At 47.9% G+C, this 20,203-nt stretch overlaps 1 long non-coding RNA gene across 1 annotated transcript; it reads right to left on the reverse strand.

Annotated features, from left to right (window-relative positions):
• Positions 1–2,291: 2,291 nt before the first annotated feature.
• LOC123287178 (uncharacterized) lies at positions 2,292–19,810 on the reverse strand. The gene is made up of 3 exons (XR_006530261.2): positions 19,634–19,810; positions 16,201–16,250; positions 2,292–4,192 (listed from the first exon to the last, which is right to left on the reverse strand). It is a non-coding gene; the product is annotated as an uncharacterized lncRNA (long non-coding RNA).
• Between the last annotated feature and the right edge of the window lie 393 nt (positions 19,811–20,203).

The following is a 20,203-nucleotide window of genomic DNA, read 5'->3' on the forward strand; positions in this document are numbered from 1 at the left end:
CAGAACGGCACAAAATTTAAAACTTATGAACTGTTTATTTTTGGAATTTTCCGTTTAATATTTTCAGACCACAGCTGACCCCAGGTAACTGAAATCGCAGACAGCGAAACCACAGATAAGGGGGGACTACGGTATCCCAGACACTTTACACATATTATCCCATTCATTCTCCACAATGAGTGTTTGACGTAAATGCTGCTGCCTTCATTCTAGGGGAGACTAAAGCTCAGAAAGGTTAACCAACTTACTTAAGTTCACAGAGCCCAGATCTGAATCCAGATCTGTACGAGTTCGATTACAGTCTCTTCTTGTAACCGCCTTGCTGTATTTCAGACGAGTCACTTAAGGGCCGGGTGCATCGTAGTCACTCAAGTGTCCGTTCCCCTCCCCACCTCCTCCCACCACAAGGAACCACGTGGTCTCACAGGAGCCACCCTGAGCCGCAAATGTCCCCTGCCAGGGACGGCTTGCAGCCCATGCAGGTCAGCTCACTCTTATTTCCAGCTGGACAGGAAGGAAGGGAGGGAGGGGACACGACAAGCGTTGTCAGAGCCTTCCTACGTGCCGTGCCACTGATGTCCACTGTGGCAATGGGGCCTCTGGAGGGGGGTGCTCTGCCAGGTTGGGGGTTAAGTGGCTTTACCCAAAGTCATGTTCCTTATAAGCAACTGAGCTGGGGTGACCGAGCTGCTGGCCTTCAGACCACATTACTGGGGGGAAAATTCCAGGGACTTCATACCTTATTCCTTCCCACTTGTCTTTGGAGAAAAAGAAATTCAGCCTAACCTTATGTGCCAGTAATATGGTGACATTTCTGTCATCATCCTGAAGGTCCCTGGGGGAAGGCTTAGACTGATTAAGCGAAAGCCTCTCGGCTGTATGCCATCAGAGGTCAGAGCTTAGACAGAAGGAATCCTATGTTCCCAGACAAAACATGGGGGACCTTAGGGGACAGCCCCTGGCCTGCACTGTGGGAGATGGAGGTGGACAGGGAGTCTGGGTAGGTATGTGTGTCCCTCAAACCATGTCTCACAGGTGGCTGGCTCTGGCTAAGGCCACTCTCCAAGTCAAAGGTCCTGCGGGTGGGCATGGGGAGGAGGGACCAGTGTCAGGCGCAGAGGAGGGGGCTGGGTGATCCCTGCCTGGTCCTGGCCAGGGACCCACATCTTCTTCATCTTATGGTGAGTGCAACCCCCTGCTCCACACTGGGATCAGGACCATGGGGGTGGGGTTAGCAAGAGGCCTGTAGAGGAGAGGGATTTGGGACAGACGTGGAAAGTGCTGGCCAAAAGGAAAGAGAATTTGACTCGGAGGAAATGTTCCTGGAAGGAGACAAAGCTTCCCCAGCTTCTTCTGGAAATTGCTTTGTTTAAAATGCAAAGTGTGGATGTGTTTAGATGACATCCCAGCATCCATCACTCTATGCAAATGCCGGCCCTGGGGATGAGGAGCCCCTGTAAGTCACTCAGATCCCCTAGCCGAGGGCGTGTGGCGATGGCAGGCCAAGGGAGCAGCACAGGGGCAGGTGACACTCGCCACCCGGGAGAGGGGCTTGCACAGGGCTGTAGGGGAGGGAGCTCAGCCCGGAGCAGGGGCTAGGTTGGTGGGTCCACATCTGAGCCCAGCGGTAGGGGCGAGCTCGGCCACCTGCACCCCAGCCCCAGGGTGGCTGCTGTGGGATGCGGGATGCGGGATGTGGGATGCTGCTTCAGCTGATGGAAGGAGGGAGCTCTAAACAGGAGCTGCCTGGCTCAGGGACAGTGAATTAGACCCTTTCAGGGAAGCGGGGAGGATGCCTTTGCCTAACCGTCTGCCCCGGAGAAACTGGGGAAATGGAATGCCTGGTTGGGGGTGGCTGGGGCTCTTAAAGCCAAGCCTGCCGTGTGACATCTCACTCAGTCACCTACCTTAGCCTTCTGCCTGGTGTGGTACATCTTCAGGGACAAAAATGTATCATCCCGGTAGGATTTCCAGATAAAATCCAAGATGCCCAGTTAAATTTGAATCTCAGATAAACAAGGGATAATGTTTTAGTATAAGCATGTCCCAGATATTGCATGGGAGTATTTGTCGTTTATCTGAAATTCAAATTTAACTGGTGTGCTGTATTTTTATTTGCTAAATCTGGCAACCGTACACCCTGGACAATCCATCCCACTCTTTGCACACGAGGTCATACGTTGGGCCCACCTCTGCCTTCCTTTCATTTCTGCCCCCATCCTGCTCCTCCCTTCTGGACCACATGCAACAATTTTGCTTCCTCCACTTTATGTTTCACAGGTTACCTCCTACTGCCCACCGCCAATAAACTTCTTGCACACCCAAGTGCATCTTAGCCTCTGTCTGCAGTCCTCGACCCAGGGGAAAACTGCTCAGCCTGGCTCTTAGCTCCACTGCAAACACACGTTCTTCAGTGTTCATACCTGTACTCATCAAGTATTTCTTGAGCTCCTGCTATGTGTCTGACACATGGTTAGACACTGAGGATACAGTAGAAAGCAAGATGGGTATTGTCTCTGCTCCCCTGAGGCTTACCCTCTAGTTGAGTTAGGCAGATTTTTTAAAAAAGCAGCAGTAGCTTCTAATAAAGTCATTACAAGTGTGAGTGCTAGAAAGGAAGCAAGGAGCTGAGATGGAGAAGCATGGCCTGGGAAGGGAACCTCCTTTAGATGGGAGTACTGGTGAGGGCCACTCTTGAAGAGATGACATTTAAGCCAAGATCTGAGAGATGAGAAAATGCTAACCATGCAAAGAGTGGGTGGCAGTATGTTCTAAAAAGAAGAAACAGTATATGCAAAGGCCCTGGGGTGAGATTGAATCTCAGCAGGGTCTTAATGTTAGACAGCTCTTTTATTTCTCGGCATTTTTATTTTATATTTTAATTTACATTTTTATTTTATCCTCAGTGGATATTCCAACTTCCAGTATTCGTAAGGTCTCATACCAATTCCATCCTTTAGCAGCTGATCTCATCTCTTGATACACTAAGAAGATGGAGTGAACACAGCTTCCTTCTATCACCAAGTTTCCCCATGGTCACACACCAATTTCTTCCTGTTCTTTGTTCTTGAAACAGGATGTGTCCTGACTTCCCTCCACAGCCGGTCCTTCCCCCTGTCTTACCCTGCCTCGACAGCCCCTTTTGGGCCTTTGCTACATCAATTGTTTCCTCTCCCTTGTACCTTCAACCTTGCCCATTCCACTGGCTCCTCCTCCTCCATCTTCAAACCAGCTCCGATACGATCGCTCCTCTTCCAGCTATCACTTCACTTCTTTCTTTGCGTTCTCAGCCACTTTTTTTCTGAAGATATTTGGCGCTCTCCTGTCTCCTTCCCCACACTCTTTATCCATGCCTGCTGTCCTCCACCGTTCTCCATCCAGCTGCCTCTGCTCTTTGAAAGGCCATCAGTGTTGCCTTTCCCAGACTTTCTAAACGTGTGCTTCTTCTCCCTCACTCTGCACATGCGTGTGTTTTGCTACCCGGGACTTCACAGTTATTTTCTTGCTGGAACACAAGGTGTTTGAAGTCAGGGACTTGTCTTACTTACATTTAACCAGCCAGAGCCCCAAGCACATTGCTTCCCCCAGAGGAATTGCTCAGCAAATGTTTAGGAGTTGAATCCAGTTGGGGTATCTCTCGAGCTTCTGAGGACCAATGCTGGAAAGTTTCCTCCAGGGTAAGTACGAGAGGACTGCCCTCAGTGGCAGGAGGAGCAGTGGAATGGGGCGGTGGGACTGGAGGTAGGGGTGGGAGAGGGCGAGAAGGAAGGGGGAACAGGCGGAGGGTGCCAGCTTTTACAAGAGGATGATAAATGATAACAGCGCTGGGAACAAAACCAAACATCTTTCATGCTGTCAGAGCGATGAAGCCAGCACGTTCCAAGACGCGGGCACCAGGCAGTGCCTTGCTTTCAGAAGAGGCATCGACTCTCAGTCCCCTTCTGCTCGGAATCAACAGCCCAATTCATCTTCCTTGGGGTGATGTCTTCTGAAACTGGGGGGAGATGGGTATCCTGGGGTTGGGGAGAGGGAGGGAGGTCAACTGAGCCAGCTGTCCTCCTCGTTGTCCCCTTCCTGGGGCAGTCGTGGTCTCATGGGACCCTACTGGTCCCTTCCATGCCTGGGGTCAACCAGATGGTGTTGGCTTCCATTTGCGTGGCAGAGTTTTTGTCCCAGACTCTTTTGCGGAGCCCTGAAATACCAAAGTAAAGATGCTCTAAGAACAGGCAAACTGAAGTGCAGCTGGGAGGGGTGAGAAGATCCCAGAGACTTAGCTGTAGCGGATTTTTTCCTTTGTCCACAGATGGAATGTGAACTGGAGGAAGCCCTGCCCTGAGAGTCTGGGAACTGGCCTGGAGTTGGGGCTCAGTTTTGCCATAGAAGAGCCAGGGACCCTAAACAAGTTACTTAACCTCTCTGGGTCTTGATTTCCTAATCCCTAATTTGCTGGGTTGAGTAGATGAACTCTAAGTTGCCTTCCGATTTTCTCATTCTGCTATTCGTTGTGCCACTCAGCAGTGGACATCTGTGGTTTCTCTCAAGCGCAGCATCCCTTTTCTGTCTTTATGACAATAGCACCCACCTCTCCGCTCCCTTTCCACATGGTCCTGGTGGGGCTGTCAATCATACTGCCTCCCCAACAAGGGCCAGGAGCTGAGCTTGGCCAATCAGACTCTGGAACGGGGCCACAGGACGGCAGCCCCCTGAGGGACCTGCTGTGGCTCCAGCTACCCAGCTGCTGGCTTCCTGTCCTTCATGAGTTCAGATTGTTCATCTCCTTCTTAGTTCTGCAAGCTCTCCAGGGTTGCTCTCATAGATTCCTGTTTTCTCCAGGGTCAATGTCTGATGCTTGCAATCAATGACTGATGATATTTTGTTAGAATCCTGGACCCCGTATAAGAAAGCAAGTGTAGATGACAAGGGTCGGCTTGTCAATGCAGCTGCCTCCCTGCTGGGGAGACTTTGAATAGAGAAACAGGGGGTGGCCTTGCTGAGCTTTGCTGCCTGCTTCCTGAGAGAAAAAGGCACGTGTCCAGCAGTCAGGGATCCCTTGGAGAATTTCGAGAAAACTCCAAGGCCCCCTGAAAGCATGGCATATATGTCAATGATTCTTAGCATTTCACACCAAGTGAATTCCTCCATGCCTGTGCCCAGACACGGGTACACCTGTGAGCTGAAGGATGCCCCCCCAACCCAGCAGGCAGGGCCAGGTAAGTCAGCCGTTCACACAACCTTAGCAACTGCCCTTGACGCAACACTGTCCCATGGCATTAACAGGTCAGCAAGGAAGTAGACCCCGGGTGCCCTCCATGGCCTTATAGAGGGGGCCTTGCCCACAAGAAGCCCTGAACAAGTGTACTGTTGGGTGTCTGCAACTTTGGGGAGCTGGAAAGAAAAGAACTTGAGCAAGACCTGAGGTCAGGGGCTTCATCTTTGCTAAAAGGGTTTGAGTATAAAAATGGTGAAGGAGACCATCTGGCCATCTAGGGAGCAGACCTGAAAAAGCACACAATTTTGGGCTTGTCTAGTCTCCTCTTTATAGGACAGTGTTTCTCAAGGTGAAGTTGTAAAGATTTTTTCTGGTGGCACTTGAACATTTTTTAAATTTTGTTTTGTTTTATTTTGATGTGTGGTAGAGAAAATATCACTAACATATCCAATTATATGATCTACAGATATTTTGCTTAGGAAGAGGCTAAAGTAGGTAGCTAAGGCCAAAAAAGTGAGTTGATTTATATAAAGATATTCAGTAAATAACAATAAGTGGGACACAGATTTGGCGAACTTTGTGAAGGTGGAGCTGCAGTAAGCGAAGCTGGGCCGCGCTTGGGTAAGAGAGCCTGGAGCGCTCCCTTTCTCTTCTCCTCCACAGAGGAGTGGTCGGAGGAGGAACCCATCTGGAGACTGCGAGCTCCTCCGGGCCTGGGCTGGGCTTCGTTCACGTTGAGTCCTGGGTCTAGTGCAGACCCAGCAAATAGGAAGTACTGACAGATTGAAGGATAATTTTATGTCCTGCCTTGTTCTAGAAAATAATGAAAGCAGACAACACAGAGCAGACTTGCCCAGAAGCAAAGCATGACACAAATTCTAGCCCTTCTTTCACAACAAGCTCACCCCGTCCAACTGGTCAACCAGTTCCATCCACTTGCTAGGTAGGTTCACTGCCCCCTTCTGTCTACTGTCATCCATCCCCATTGCTCGTGCCTGGGTCAGGCCACCAGTGTCTCTCATCTGAATTGCTATGTGCCACCCTCTCCTAACTGTTCTCCTTGTCTCTGGTCTTGCCCCATCTAAGCAACGCTACCATATGGTCTCCAGCTCACTTGAGCAGTGGAGCTGTGCAAATATAAGATGGGGCACAGGCAGGGAGGGAATTGCGGGCTGCTTCCAAAATGCAGTGCCAGCTCCTGATGGCTTCCTGCTGCTCACAGGATGAAGTCAACAGTCTATACAGTGGCAGACAAGGCCTTTTATGACCTGGCCTCTGCCTACCTCACCACCATCATCTTTTACCAGTTGCACTCCATACTCTACATGCCAGCCATATTTTATTCTTCCCTGAAAGCATCTTGCCTCTGGGCCTTTGCACATACCATTCCCTCTGCTTGAAATGCCCTTCCCTTTCTTCTTCTGTCTCACTCCTCAGTCCTCAGAATCCACTCAAGCCATCATCAGCTTAAGAAGCCAGCCCAGGCTTCTCCGTCTGGGTCTTACATTCCCATAGTGCCTGCAATGATTTATCACAGCACTTACAATGATGGGTCCCCATTGTTTGCTTATTTGTCCACCTGCCACATAAGTCTTTAAGGTCTTTGAAGGCAGGGGCCGTGGCTTATTCACCTTTGTATCCCAGAACCCAGCCCAGTGATGGACCAAGAATAGGCCCTCAGCAAATATTTGATAATTGAGTAGCTGACGGCCACAGGCCCGGGAAAGTTCATGACAAGTGGGTTTGGGACCACGGAGCCTCTTAACCTCACTAATGCTGTTCACCAAATATTTCTCCCTTCCCGCCTGCTGGGCACACAGTAGGACTGCACTCCCTGGCCCTCTTGTGGTTGGGTGGGGCTCATGTGATCATTCTGGTCAATGAGTTATGAGTGGAGTTACCAAGTGTTACTTTTAGGCTGAAGCATTTAATTGCCAGAACTCTCTTTCCTTCTGCATTGACAGCCTGCACCAATCCAGGTGGTGCTTTCTCCACCAGTTGGGGTCTGGAGTGACGACAGGCCTGAGTAGAGCCCCCAGCTGATCTGTGAATAACGTGTAGGGTAAATGAGAATAAGCTCTGTTATAGGAAGCTTCTGATCTTTAAATATTTAACCAGCATAACCTAGGCCATCCCAACTGACACACTCATCCAGCCCTTAGGACTAAACTATATTCTGTCCTTCTATCCTCATTCTGATCCAGTTCACTGCTCATGTTGACCTCAGTCTGATCAGACCACCTCTCACCCAGAAACTAGAAGGAAGGAAGGAAGGAAGGAAGGAAGGAAGGAAGGAAGGAAAGAAGAAAGGAAGGAGGAAGAGAAGGCAGGCAGGCAGGCCACCATACTAGTAACCAGGAATCCAGCTGGCCAGCCCCTAGGGAGACATGGCCTCAAGAACTGTGAAGTCCGTGGCGAGTTCACCACCATGGAGGTAGACCAGCCCTCCCTCAGGCAGCAAAGGGAAAGGTGAGGAGTTTCCTCTCTGTCTTCCATGTAGCCAGTGTTGGGGGACCCTTAAAACTCACAGGATACTGACCCACTAAATCTGACCCTTGCCCCATTCCTAACTCATACATATTCCGAGACATCCTATATAAGTAGGAATACACACCCCACAGGGGGAAGGAGGGGTCACACCTCACACAGTATCACATCTGTGCCACCTACCAGCTTGCCTTCCACAGTGAGAGTCCGTACCACCCACAGCTTACAGAATGTCCCTCTGCCAGTCCCCACCCGTCCCCTGCTAAAGACTGTTCTTCACCCTGAGTAAACATGGTTCCCAGATACCAGTCCTACCAGCCACATGGGTCAGGAGTTACGGGTGGACAACAGCTGGCCCAGGTAACATCTCGTTCTAGCCTCTGAGCCCTGGGGTCCTGATGTGGGGTCCTGGTGCTTCCCTGCCTGGGGGTACATACACCGCATAAAGCTGTATACGTCCCAGGCCTTCTCTCACACCCATTACTCTTCATTAAGCCTAATTAGAATACCACTGAATAATCATATTATTCTAATGCGCCATGTAATGATTAAGAATAATGGTGATTTCCACTTCTCTTCCCCTCCGTCCTCCCACCTCCTTTTTCGGCTTCTCCTGAAGAAAAGCTTCTTGTGATCTTTTGCTTGACTTCATTCCTTCCACTGGGGATCAAGGATGTTGGCTGGGTAATGACCATGATGGTCATCCCGTTCTGGCAATTTTGTCGCTGAGTTCTCAGTGCCAGTTCCAGAGCATGGCATCAGATGTTGCTGATGGAAATGGGGCAGGACAGAGAGGAGGAGAGGGACCCTGACGGGGTGTACACACTGGCTGTGCTCTCCTGGACATTTGCTCACTTAGTTTTCATGGCGACTGTACAGGGTAAACGATATTATGACTGTCATGGAAGGACCGTCCAAGCTGGAGAACATTGGATCTGCAAGGTGGGTATGAGAGAGCAAAGCAGAGGAGAGAAAAGGGAGAAGGAAGATGGAACTGGACTGCTTTTCCCAGAACCCTTCCTTTACGGCATCACACAGGACATCACCAGGCGTAGAAAGCTCTTCCTCCCAAGCCCTGACCACTTGTGTACACAGACTCGCCCAGATTTGCTGGGCGTAAGTGGTAAACTCTTGAGATCTGGGGGGTTGAAGCTCTCTGTCCCCAAACAGTAGCTTCCTGTCTTCAAAATGCCCATCCTGAATCCAGCCCTGAATTAGAAGGATTCTGGAAGAGCCACTGTCAACCAAAGATGCGTCTCATTGAATCAGAAGGATCTGGGCAAGTCTCTTAGCCTTGTTGAGCCTGAGTTTTCCCATATACAAAATGAGAATCATGCTTACCTCACCAGACTGACAGTTCCTATAGAATGCCTAGCACACAGTAGGCACTTCATAAAATATTAATTAGAGGTAAACTCAGTCTTTATTCATATGAAAATGTAGAACTTAACTTTAGATATTAAAGAACAGTTTCACTGAGCATAGATTTTAGCTTGCGCGTCGAAGGTAACATCATGACTAGCTTCCAGTTCCCGTCACTGCTGCTGATAATGAGCCATCATCCAATTGCCAGTTCTTTTGTAAGTGATCCGTCTTCTCTCCGGCTGTTTAAAAAAATCTCTTTTTCTTTGATGTTTTGCAATTTTACTGTGAAGTATTTGGAATGAATTTCTTTTAATTTTTCATACTTAGAGTTTGTCAGACGTCCTGGATGTGAGGATTGATGTCTTTCAACAACTCTGGGAAACCCTCAGGCACTATCTCTTCAAACGTTGGCTCTCCTCCATTCTCCTTCTCTTCTTTTGGGACTCCAGTTAGGCCTATCTTTTTTTTCAATTTGAGTTCATAATAGTTTGCATCATTGTGAAATTTCAGTTGTACGTTATTTCTTGTCTGTCACCACATAAGTGCTCCCCTTCACCCCTGTGCCCACCCCCGACCTCGCTTCCCCTGGTAACCACTGAGTTGTTTTCTGTGTCCATGTGTTTGTTCATATTCCACATATGAGTGAAATCACAGGTGTTTGTCTTTCTCAGTCTGGCTTATTTCACTTAGAATAATTCCCTCTAGGTCCATCCATGTTGTTGCAAATGGGATGAATTTGTCTTTTTTTATGACAGAGTAGTATTCCATTGTGTATATATACCACATCTTCTTTACCCAGTCATCAGTCGATGGGCACTTGGGTTGCTTCCATGTCTTGACTATTGTGAATAGTGCTGCAATGAACATAGGGGTGCATATGTTACTTTGGATTGTTGATTTCAAGTTTTTTGGGTAGATACCCAGTAGTGGGATAGCTGGGTCGTATGGTATTTCTATTTTTAGCTTTTTGAGGAATCTCCATACTGTTTTCCACAGTGGCTGCACCAGTTTGCATTCCCACCAGCAGTGTATGAGGGTTCCTTTTTCTCCACAACCTCTCCAACATTTGTTATTTTTAGACTTAGTGATTATAGCCATTTTAACAGGCATAAGGTGGTATCTTAGTGTGGTTTTGATTTGCATTTCCCTCATGACTAGTGATGTTGAACATGTTTTCATGTATTTATTGGCAGTAAGGCCTATCTTTGACCTTCTTACTCTAACCTACCCTTTATGAAAGCCTCTTTAACATGGCTTTCATATTTTCCATGTCTTTATCTCTTTGAACTAAACTCTGGAAAATGTTTGAATCTTTCTTTCACATTATTGGTATTTTTCTCTTTAGTTGTGTCTAATCTTCTGTTTAATCCTTCCACTGAGACTTTAAGTTTAATTATCATGTTTCCCATTTCCACAAGTTCCATTTGTTTTATTTCCATCTACTTAAGTTGTTCTCTACACTCTTACATTCTTTGTTCTTATTTTTAAACTTTTTTTCTTTAGATGTATTTGTGGTAGACAGAATAACGGCCTCCCAAAGATGTCCAGGTCCTAACTCCTGGAGCCTGGAACATATTAGGTTACATAAGAAAGGGGAATTAAGGTTGGACTTGTTTGTGGGAGCTCTATTTCTGGGTTTTTAAAATTCTGTTCTATTGATCTATGTGTCTATCTGTCTGCCAGTTCCACACAGTTTTGATTACTGTAGAATTGGTGCTAATTCTTTTCTAGACATTTGGTAGAATTCTCCAGTGAAATTACCTGGGCCAGGAGAGTTCTATTTTCAAAGTTTTAAATTACAAATGGAATTTCCTCAAAAGTGGTAGGACTATTCAAATTACCTATTTAATATTGGGGGAGTTTTAGTAGTTGGTGTTTTTTGAAGACTGCATTCATTTCATCTTGTTTCATTTCTGATATTGATAATTCACATTTTCTCTTTTTTCTTTGTCAGTCCTGCTAGAGGTTTGTCAATTTTATCAATATTTTCAAAGAACTAGATTTTTTTCCCATTTAATTTTTTTTCTGTTTCTAATTTCACTGATTTCTGTTCTTATCTTTCTTATTTCCTTCCTTCTGCTTGCTTTGCATTTATTTTTATCTTAGTTTTCTAAGATCTTGAGGTGGGAGCTTAGATTATTGATTTAGGACTTTCCCTCTTTGCTGATATAAAAATTAATGCTGTAAATGTCTCTCTTAGGATGGCTTTAGCTACAAAACCACGAATTTTAGTATGCTGTACTTTCATTTTCATTCAGCTTGATTTATTTTATTTCCCTTGAGACTTTCCTCTTTGACCTATGGATTATGTAGAAATGTATTGTTTAGTTTCCAAATAGTTGGAGATTTTCCTGTTATATTTCTGTTATTGATTTCTAGTTTGATTCCATTTTGGTCAGATTACATACTCTGAATGATTCCAACTCTTTTCAATTTGTTGAGATTTTTTTATGGCTCAGGACATAATCTGTCTTGTATATATTCCACGTGCCCTTGAAAAGAATGTGTATTCTGCTTTCTGGAGTGGAATATTCTATAAATTTTGATTAGATTTGTTTGGTTTATGGTGTTGTTGAATTCTTTTGTACCCTCACTGGTTTTCTGTTTAGTTCTATCAATTGTTAAGGGAAGGGTATTAAAGTCTCTAACCATAATTATGGATTTCCCTATTACTCCTTTCAGTTTTATCAGCTTTTGCTTTATATATTTTCCTGCTCTGTTGTTTGTTGCATACATATTTAGGATTGCTATGTCTTCTTGGTCGAGTGACCCTTTTATCATTATGTAATGCATCTCTTTGTCTCAGGTAATTTTATTTGCTCTGAAATTTACTTTCTCTGATATCAATATAGACACTTCTTTTTTCTCCAAATTAGTATTTGCAAGGCACGTCTTTTCCATCCTTTTATTTTCAAATTACCTATATTGTTATATATAAACTGAATGTCTTGTAGATAGCATATAGCTCGTGTTGGGGACTTAATGTTTGTATCTCTGCTCACCAAATTCATATGCCAAAACGCTAACCTCAGTGTGAGGGTATTTGGAGGGGGGCACGTGGGCGGTAATTGGGTCAGAGGATGGAGCCCTTATGAATGGCATTAGGGCCCTTATAAGAAGCAGCCAGAGAGCTGGCTAGTTCTCTTTCCACTATGAGAGGATAATGTCTGCAACCCAGAAGAGGGTTTCCATTAAAATTCAACCATGCTGGCACCCTGATCTCAGCCTTCCAGCTTCTAGGACTGTGAGAAATAAACTTCGGTTACTCAAGCCACTCAATTTACAGTGTTTTGTTGTAGGAGCCTGAGCTGACTAAGACAGTCGGGTCGTGTTCTTTCATCCACTCTCTTTCACGTAGTGTCTTTAGGCCATTTACATTTAATGTTCGTATTGATATATTACGGCTTTGTTTTCTGTGTGTTCTGTTTTCTCTTTCCCAACTCCCTCTGGGTTACTTGAACATTTTTTAGAATTTCCTTTTTATTCGTCGATGGTTTTTTTGAGTGCATTTCTCTGTATAGCTTTGCTAGTGGTTGCCCTCGGTATTATGTTATATGTACACAACTTATTACAGTCTGCAGGTGTCATCATTTTATCAGTTCAAGTGAAGCACAGAAACTTCACCTGCCTTTATATTCCTTTACCCTCCTCTGTTTGTTATATAATTGTCCTAAATATTTCTTCCACACACATTTAGAGCCACATCAGATAGTGTTATAATTAACTATCAAACATAATCTCGAAAACCCAAGAGGAAAAGGAAAGTCTATTGTATTTACCAAAATTTTTGCTTACTGTATTCCTTCTTTCTTCCTAGTGCTCAAAGTTCCTTCTTTTATTCTTTCTGTTTAGACAACTTCCCTTAGTTTAGGTTTAACGGCAACAAGTTATCTCAATTTTCATTCATCTTAGAATGTCTTGATTTCCCCCTTTATTCCTGAAGGATATTTTTTGCTGGATATAGGATTCTTGGTTGATGGCTCTTTTCTTTGAGCACTTGAAAACTGTTGTGACAGCTCCTTTCGGCCCCACGGTTTCTGATTAGAAAATTGCTGTCATTTAAATAGCTTTTCTCCTACAAGTAAGGTGTCATTTCTCTATTGTTTCTTTCAAGGTTTTTTCTTTGTCTTTAGTTTTCTAAAGTTTGACTATGTTGTGTGCTGAAGCGAATTTCTTTAGATTTATCCCATGTGTGGCTTACTCAACTTTTGAATCCGCAAGTTTTTGTCTTTAGCCAAATTTGTGGAGTTTTTGGCATTATTTCTTTGTGTACTTTCTCAGCCCCACCCTCCTTCTTCTCTCCTTCTAGAACTCTGATCAAACAAAGGTTAGCTCTTTTGTTATAGTTCAAAGATCCTTGACACTCTGTTCTTTTCTAAAGTCTATCGTTGTTCCATTTTCAAGTTTACTGATTCTTCTGTCCCCTCCATTCAGCTACTGAGCTCATCTGTTGAATTTTTAAAAAAATTTCAGTTATTGTCTTTTCATTTCTAAAAATTCCATTTTGTTTTTCTTTATGTCTTCTGTTACTTTTCTGAGACTTTCTTTTTTTCATTTGTTCCAAGCATGCTTGTCGCTTGTTGCAGCATTTTTACGATAGCTGCCTTAAAATCTTCGTCAGCTAATTCTCACATTTCTGTCATCTTGGTGTTGGCATCTATTGGCTGTTTTTTTCTATTTAGTTTGAGATCTTCCTGGATCTTGGTCTGATGACTTTTTATTAAAATCTGGACATTGTGGATGTTATATTATGAAACTCTGGATCTTATTCAAGCCTCCTCTTTTAGCTACTTTTTTCTGACACTACTCTGGCTGTGGTGAGGGGGTGCAGCCTTGCGCTACCAGAGGGCATAGAAGACAGTGCTTCTTGTCACTCTGGGGTGGGAGTAGGAGCCCTGACTCCCCATTAGGTGTCCACAGACACCTCCCTTGCTGGGAGGGGTGGAAGCGCCTCATTTCTGCTCTTTGCGTGGCCTCCACTGACACCACAGAGTGGTGGAGGAGTTAAGGGGCCTCATACAACCTGGCAAGGGTGGAAGTCGAGGCCCCCCCAACCCCACCTTGGTCTTTGCTGCTGGGGGAGGGGGTGTGGCCTCAGTGTTTTCTATGGCATTCGGCAGGAGTTGAGCAGTGATAGCATAAAAGCTTTCTGCTCTGCTAGGCTTGCCTTTCCTGATCCTTTGGCTGGAGAGAGTAGGCTTTATTTAGGCTTTTAAAAACCTCTGCCTATTGATGTTTCCAGGTTGTCAGCTTCTTCAGCTTCAAGTCTGGGGTATACGAGGCAAAAAGAAAACACGGAGAACTCACCACCGTGTCATCGTTTGGGTCTCAACATCCCTAACTGGTCTTCCTTTCTTCTCTCCACCTTTCAGAGTCTTTTTATGATTGTTTTGTATGTAATAGCCTGGGTTTCTAGTTATAGTTAGTAGAAGTAATAGGGGAAAGTATGTTTATTCCATCTTCCCAGAAGCAGAAGTCTTACTGTATAACTTTTATAATTGGTAAAAAGAGTGAGTGTGGTTGTGTGTGTGTGTTTGGGAGCACTAACATACAGGCCCAGCAAGGCTCACTGTTAGCCTTCTGGTTAGGTGCCGGATATGAACTGGCACCATAGGGACAAAACAAAACAAAACAAGGCGCAAGTCCAGTCTCAAGGAGCCAACCCTGAGAGGTGGAGCAGGCACGTGGTAAATAAGCGCAGTACCTGTTACCCTTGCTGGGATGGAAACAGGCCCAGGCACAGAGATCTGGTCAGATCCATCTGCGGCAGCTTCATGGACGAGGAGAGGCTTGAGCTGAGTCCACTGGAGCTCCTGAGCCATCCCAGAAAGAGCTCTTTCTCAGCAGGTCAGGGCAGGGACATCAGAGTTGTGGGACTGTGCATGTCAATCACCTGGTGTCTTGTTGAAATGAAGATGCTGACTTGGTAGGTTTGGGATAGGACATTAGATTCTGTGTTTCTAACAAGCTCCCAAGTGATACCCATGATGCTACTAGTCCGTGGACCATACTTTGAGTAGCAAGAGCAGAGTACGGACTTTGGAGTCAGACAGTGTTCAAATACCCGCTCTGGCACCAACTAAGTGGGCAAGTCACTTCACCTTCCTTGGTTTCTGCATTTGTAAAATGAAGACACTAATAGTTCTCACCCTATCGGGTTATAGTGAGGACTAAAGAGGCAACGTATGAACAGCGCCTGGCACATGATGGGCGCACAGTGAAGCTGAGGGAACCGGGCTCATTTCTCTGCCCTTCTCCAGCTGCCCCAGGTCCCGATCACCAGCTGCACGTGGCTGCAGGGACTGTCTGGGCCTGGCGATGGCACACACACGGTTAATGCTCCTGCTCTTGCCCAGAGACAAATGTTTTGTGCTGAGGAGTTGCTGCTGGGAAGGAAAAGGAGGGGGGGAAAGAAGGCCCCTTTTTTATTATTCTGAGGTGCATTTTAATTTGCACAAGCGACGTTGTGTCTGTGATGGATGACACAGAGGGAAAAATTACAGCCCAGGAAGCCCAGCAAAGGGGGAAAAAAATAAAAGAGATCTCGCAAGGATTAAAAACAGCCCATCGTGATGCTGCATCCTGATGGGGGGCTGGGGGGCTGGGGAGGGTGCCCAGGAAGGGAGGTGCCAGGCACAGCCAGCCTCGGGCAAACTGAGAATTTGAGGGAAATTTGCTTTCCTCGCCACTGGCTTCCCCTTTCTGCATTTGCCTCTCCCCACATGGCATCACCACTATCTCTGGGTCATCCAACTTGGAGCGTTTTGGGAAACTCTTCCATCTCTTCTCCCACTAACAAAACTCAGGAACCTTGGAGCTCCTACTCTCCTGGGGGCCTTGTAGCAATCCACAGAAGGGCAGGATCAGAGCAGCCAATAGTTAGGGGTCTAAGTGAGGCAGCTCATGTCCTGATTGCTCATCAGCAGATCACTGAAGGCCACCAAGGGAATTACAGACACTCTTCTCTTTGCTACTACTGGTTAGCAGTAGTTCGGAGCATGGCTTCTGGAATCAGATTCACAGATGTGGGTTTGAAACCTGACTTTTCTATTTAATAGCTGTGTGACCTTGGGGAAGTTAATTAACCTCTCTGTGCTTCTATATCTTTAACTCTAGGACAGAGATAAAATAGTACCTACCTCATGCAGGTTATTGTGAAGATCCAATAAAAGAGTGAGATTCTTCTGCCCTGAAAGAAAATTGGCCAAGCAAGATTCAGGAGGGTGAGTAGAGTTAGGCAGGGTGATCCCAGCAATAAAACTGGCAGTCCCCAATGCAAACAGGCTGCCTCCGTGCTCCCCTTCTCAGGGGAGGAGACCTCAAAACACGCCTGACCCAATAGCTGACCTGAGTCCTGAGCCCCCTTTAGTTCGGCGGAGGTCATCAGACAGAAGATGACGGCCAGCTGCTCCCCCACCTCCAAGAGCCTGTTGAGAGGAAGCTGCCCTGAGCTGGGGACAGGACTCACGGCACAGCAGGACTCTAAGCCAGCCCTGCGTTCCTGTCCCCTGCTTTTGGTAATAGCCTCTTATTTTGCCTTGGGGACCATCTACAGCAGAGGGTGTCGGTGGCCTGCCCACCACCCCTCAGCACTCGCAGTCGCACTGGTGACGTCTGACTGTGAGCCCCTGCCGGAGGGCTCTCTCTGGACACAGCAGCATGCTCAGCCCACACGCACGGAGGACGTGAGATGTCCTGGGGAGTTCATGTCCCCAGGAGCAGTCCTCAGCCAGAGATAAGTTGTGCATTGGTGCATAAAGGCCCCAGTTCCGCAGCCTCGGGTGGAACCAGTGCAAGGCTGCTCCTGCACGGTCTCCCAGTCTCTCTTCTCTGCAATCTCTGTTCAGTCCCGGTGGACTGGAGCCTCGGTTGCTCACAATGTAACCTGCTCGTTAATGTGGCCTCTATTGCTTCTTCCCTTCCCTGTCTCACTTCCCCATGTCCCCCGTGATGCTTTCTGGGACCAAATAAATTCCTTCACTCAAACGTTTGTCTCAGGGTCTGTCTTTAGGGGAACACCACCGAGAGACCACCTTGGCGCCACCCTTAGTTCGTGCACCTTAGGTGGCGCTGACCCCACCCCCAGGCCCTGAGGTGGGCGCCTGACCCAAGCTGTGCCCATGAGGCTCATCCCGGGGACTTTGGCTGAAACCACTGGGCCGCCAAGACCATAAAGGCCTGGAGCTACTGGGTCAGCCTCGCCACCACGTGGAGAAAGCCGAAGCCAGGAAGGCTGAGAGAGGGTGGGAGGAAGGGATGCTGACATCCCGAAAGCATCCAGGTCCCAGGCCAGTCTGCAGCCACGCTTACCCACAGGCCTTTCAAGGACGGGAGCCAGTAAAGCCCCTGGTTGCTTACGACTTCATGCCTCACTGGAGCTACGTTCCCACCCGGGGAAGCGACGCTCTTTGAAGGATGCCCAAGAGGTTTTTGTGCCGTCTCCCCAGGTTTCCTGCTTCCAAGGAGGCCCAGTGCACAAAATCTGTGATGGGCCCACCAGGCCCCTGAGGGAGCAGCCCACTCTTCCTCGTCACTTCTGGGAGGACCATCTCCAAGCAGGACTAAGGAAGGCGGACCTGCCTGCGCTGTGAGCCTGCGGCCCCGGGCTGGCTGCCTCCGCAGGCGCGCCTCCTCCCTGTGGGTCACCAGCCTGGGGAACACGCTCACCAGCACTCAGGGCACCTCTCCTCTGAGGCAGTGAGGTGACGTGGAGGCACTCCGGACCAGGGCCCCGGGCCTGCCTTGTTCGGTGCTCAGCCGTGTGACCGCATTGGCCGCCTCCACCTTAGCCCTACCCTCCGCTCCTCTAGGATATGAAGCTAGGGCACCCCGCACAGTCCCCGGCCCAGGACGAGGCTGCAATAAATGGTAGCTATTACTACTATCATTACTGTTATTACTACTGTTACTACCACTGCTACTACTACCATTATTACTACTGCTGCTCCTGCTCTTACTACTATTACTGCTGCTGCTACTACCATTGCTATTACTACTATTCCTATTGCTGCTGGTACTGCTATTACTGCTATTGCTAGTACTACTATTACTGCTACTATCAGTATTGCTATTACTACTACTACCATTATTACTACTACTACTACTATTGTATTGCGACTGCCACAGCTATTACTATTACTACTGCTACTGTCATTACTATTACTATTATCACTGCTGCTCCTGCTACGACCACCCTTCTTTTCGCTGCCCCTCTTTGGGTCAGGTCCTCGTCACTCTGACTTGGATTTTGGCGTCAGCTTCCTAAACTTTCCTTGTCACCGGCATTCCCTTCCCCACATCCGAAGTCTGTCCCGGGGAGCCGCTGCCCCTCCCCAGCCAGGCCCTCTCTCCTTCCTTCCTGGCACTCGTGTCCTCGTTCGCAGCCCCCGTGTCGCCCGCTCTGCAGCCCTGCCCGCCGGGACTCTCTCGCGTGTCATCCTGTCAAAGTTCCGCCCGTCCTTCCCGGTGACTCCGGGGACCTTCCGCTCCGTCTCAGGCAGGCAGGTCCATGATCAGCAGCCCGCAGCTCTCGGTGGCACTCAGGAGACGGCTCTCTCTCCCTCACCCTGCGGCCTCGTCAGGGAGGCTGGGGGTCTCTGCCCCTGCCCCTCAGGGGACACAGGTCGTGAGGCTCCGCCGTCTAGAGGGGCGGCAGGGGTGGTCTGCGGGTGCCACCAGGTGAGAAGTGGAGGCATGGAGACGCTTTCAGCCCCCTTGCCCCTGGCAGGCTTGGGGACAGGAGGGTGGGCTGACATCAGCCGGCGCGGTGGGGAGAGGGGCTCGTGAGGGGCTTATGGGAACGTCACTCCTTCCCCCTCAGCAAGAGCGACACAGAGCCAGTCTGCCAGGAGCAAGGAGGCACACGGCTCCCCAGCATCGTCTGCATTTCCTGAGACTTCTGGAACAAATACCACAAACTCGCTGCCTTCAAGGAACAGAAACTTGTTCTCTGACAGTTCGGAGGCCGGAAGTCCAAAATCCAGGCGTTGGCAGGGTTGTGCTCCCTCCAAAGGTTTGTGGCGAGAATCTTTCCTGCCTCTCCCGGCTCCCAGCGGCTCCGGGCATTCCTCGGTTTGCACCGTGTCACTCCAGTCTCTGCCCTCACAGGGCCTTCTTCTCTGCGCCCGCGTCTCCTCTGCTTCTGTCTAAGGACACGTCATCGGATTTAGGGCCCACTCGGCCAACCCAGGAGGATCTCATCTTGAGACCCTTAACTTGATTACGTCTGAAAAGACCCTTTTTCCAAATAAAGTCATATTCACAGTTTCCGGAGCATGGACATATCTTTTTGGGAGCCATCCTTCACCCGACTAGAACCATTTGCAATGTTGGGGAAAGCCAGCCCGAGGCCAACAGTAACATGTGGGAGAGGGCAGAGCCAACAAGTGCCAAAGAAACTAAGCCAGAGCCCTGATCAATCTGAGCCTGAAGCTAACCCTACTTCTGTAATGCCTACACGTAAGATAAGTTTCTTTGTTGTTCAAGGCCAGTTTTCGGTTACTTGTGCCCTTTTCCAGCTTTGACCACCTGTGTGTGTGTCCCCATCCCTTGGATATCTTGCTAGACACTCACCTGGACTCAGGTTTCTCCCACCAGGTGGACCTTGATTCTTCAGGTCTCAGCGTCTGCTGCACAGCACACACAGTTTCCTGGAGAGAATTCTGTCCTTTTTACGTCTCTCAGGTTTCCTACCCTCCCCTGTTTATATCACCCTGGCTAAATGGTACACGCAGATTTAATTGATCAGCCATTAACCTCACCTTCACGGACGCTGTCAGCATGATCGGGCACCGGCTCCTGCTCGAGTCACCTCTGCCTGCCGTGGCCGGGGCCGCCCCATCGCCCCTCCAGTTTGTGACTCCCATCCATCACACCTTTGTTTATGGCCTCTCAGCCAAGCCCCTTCCCTGAGACAGTCCCTGTCCTTGCCAATTTAAATTAATTCTCCAGTCAGATTTCATGAGGCACTGAGTCCAAGGCTTTTTCTAAGAATCAAAAAGCCCTAAATCTTCAGGGGACCCTCTTCCCACTAATATCACAAATTAGTTAGAATTAAAAAGCGTTATGGTTTCCCGGCATGACTTCTGAGTAAACCTGCCAGCTCAGTTTATGGCTCAGGCCTCTGTTGCCCTCCAGCTGCTT

This window comes from Equus asinus, chromosome 7, assembly GCF_041296235.1.
Source record: "Equus asinus isolate D_3611 breed Donkey chromosome 7, EquAss-T2T_v2, whole genome shotgun sequence".
Lineage (NCBI taxonomy): Eukaryota > Metazoa > Chordata > Mammalia > Perissodactyla > Equidae > Equus > Equus asinus.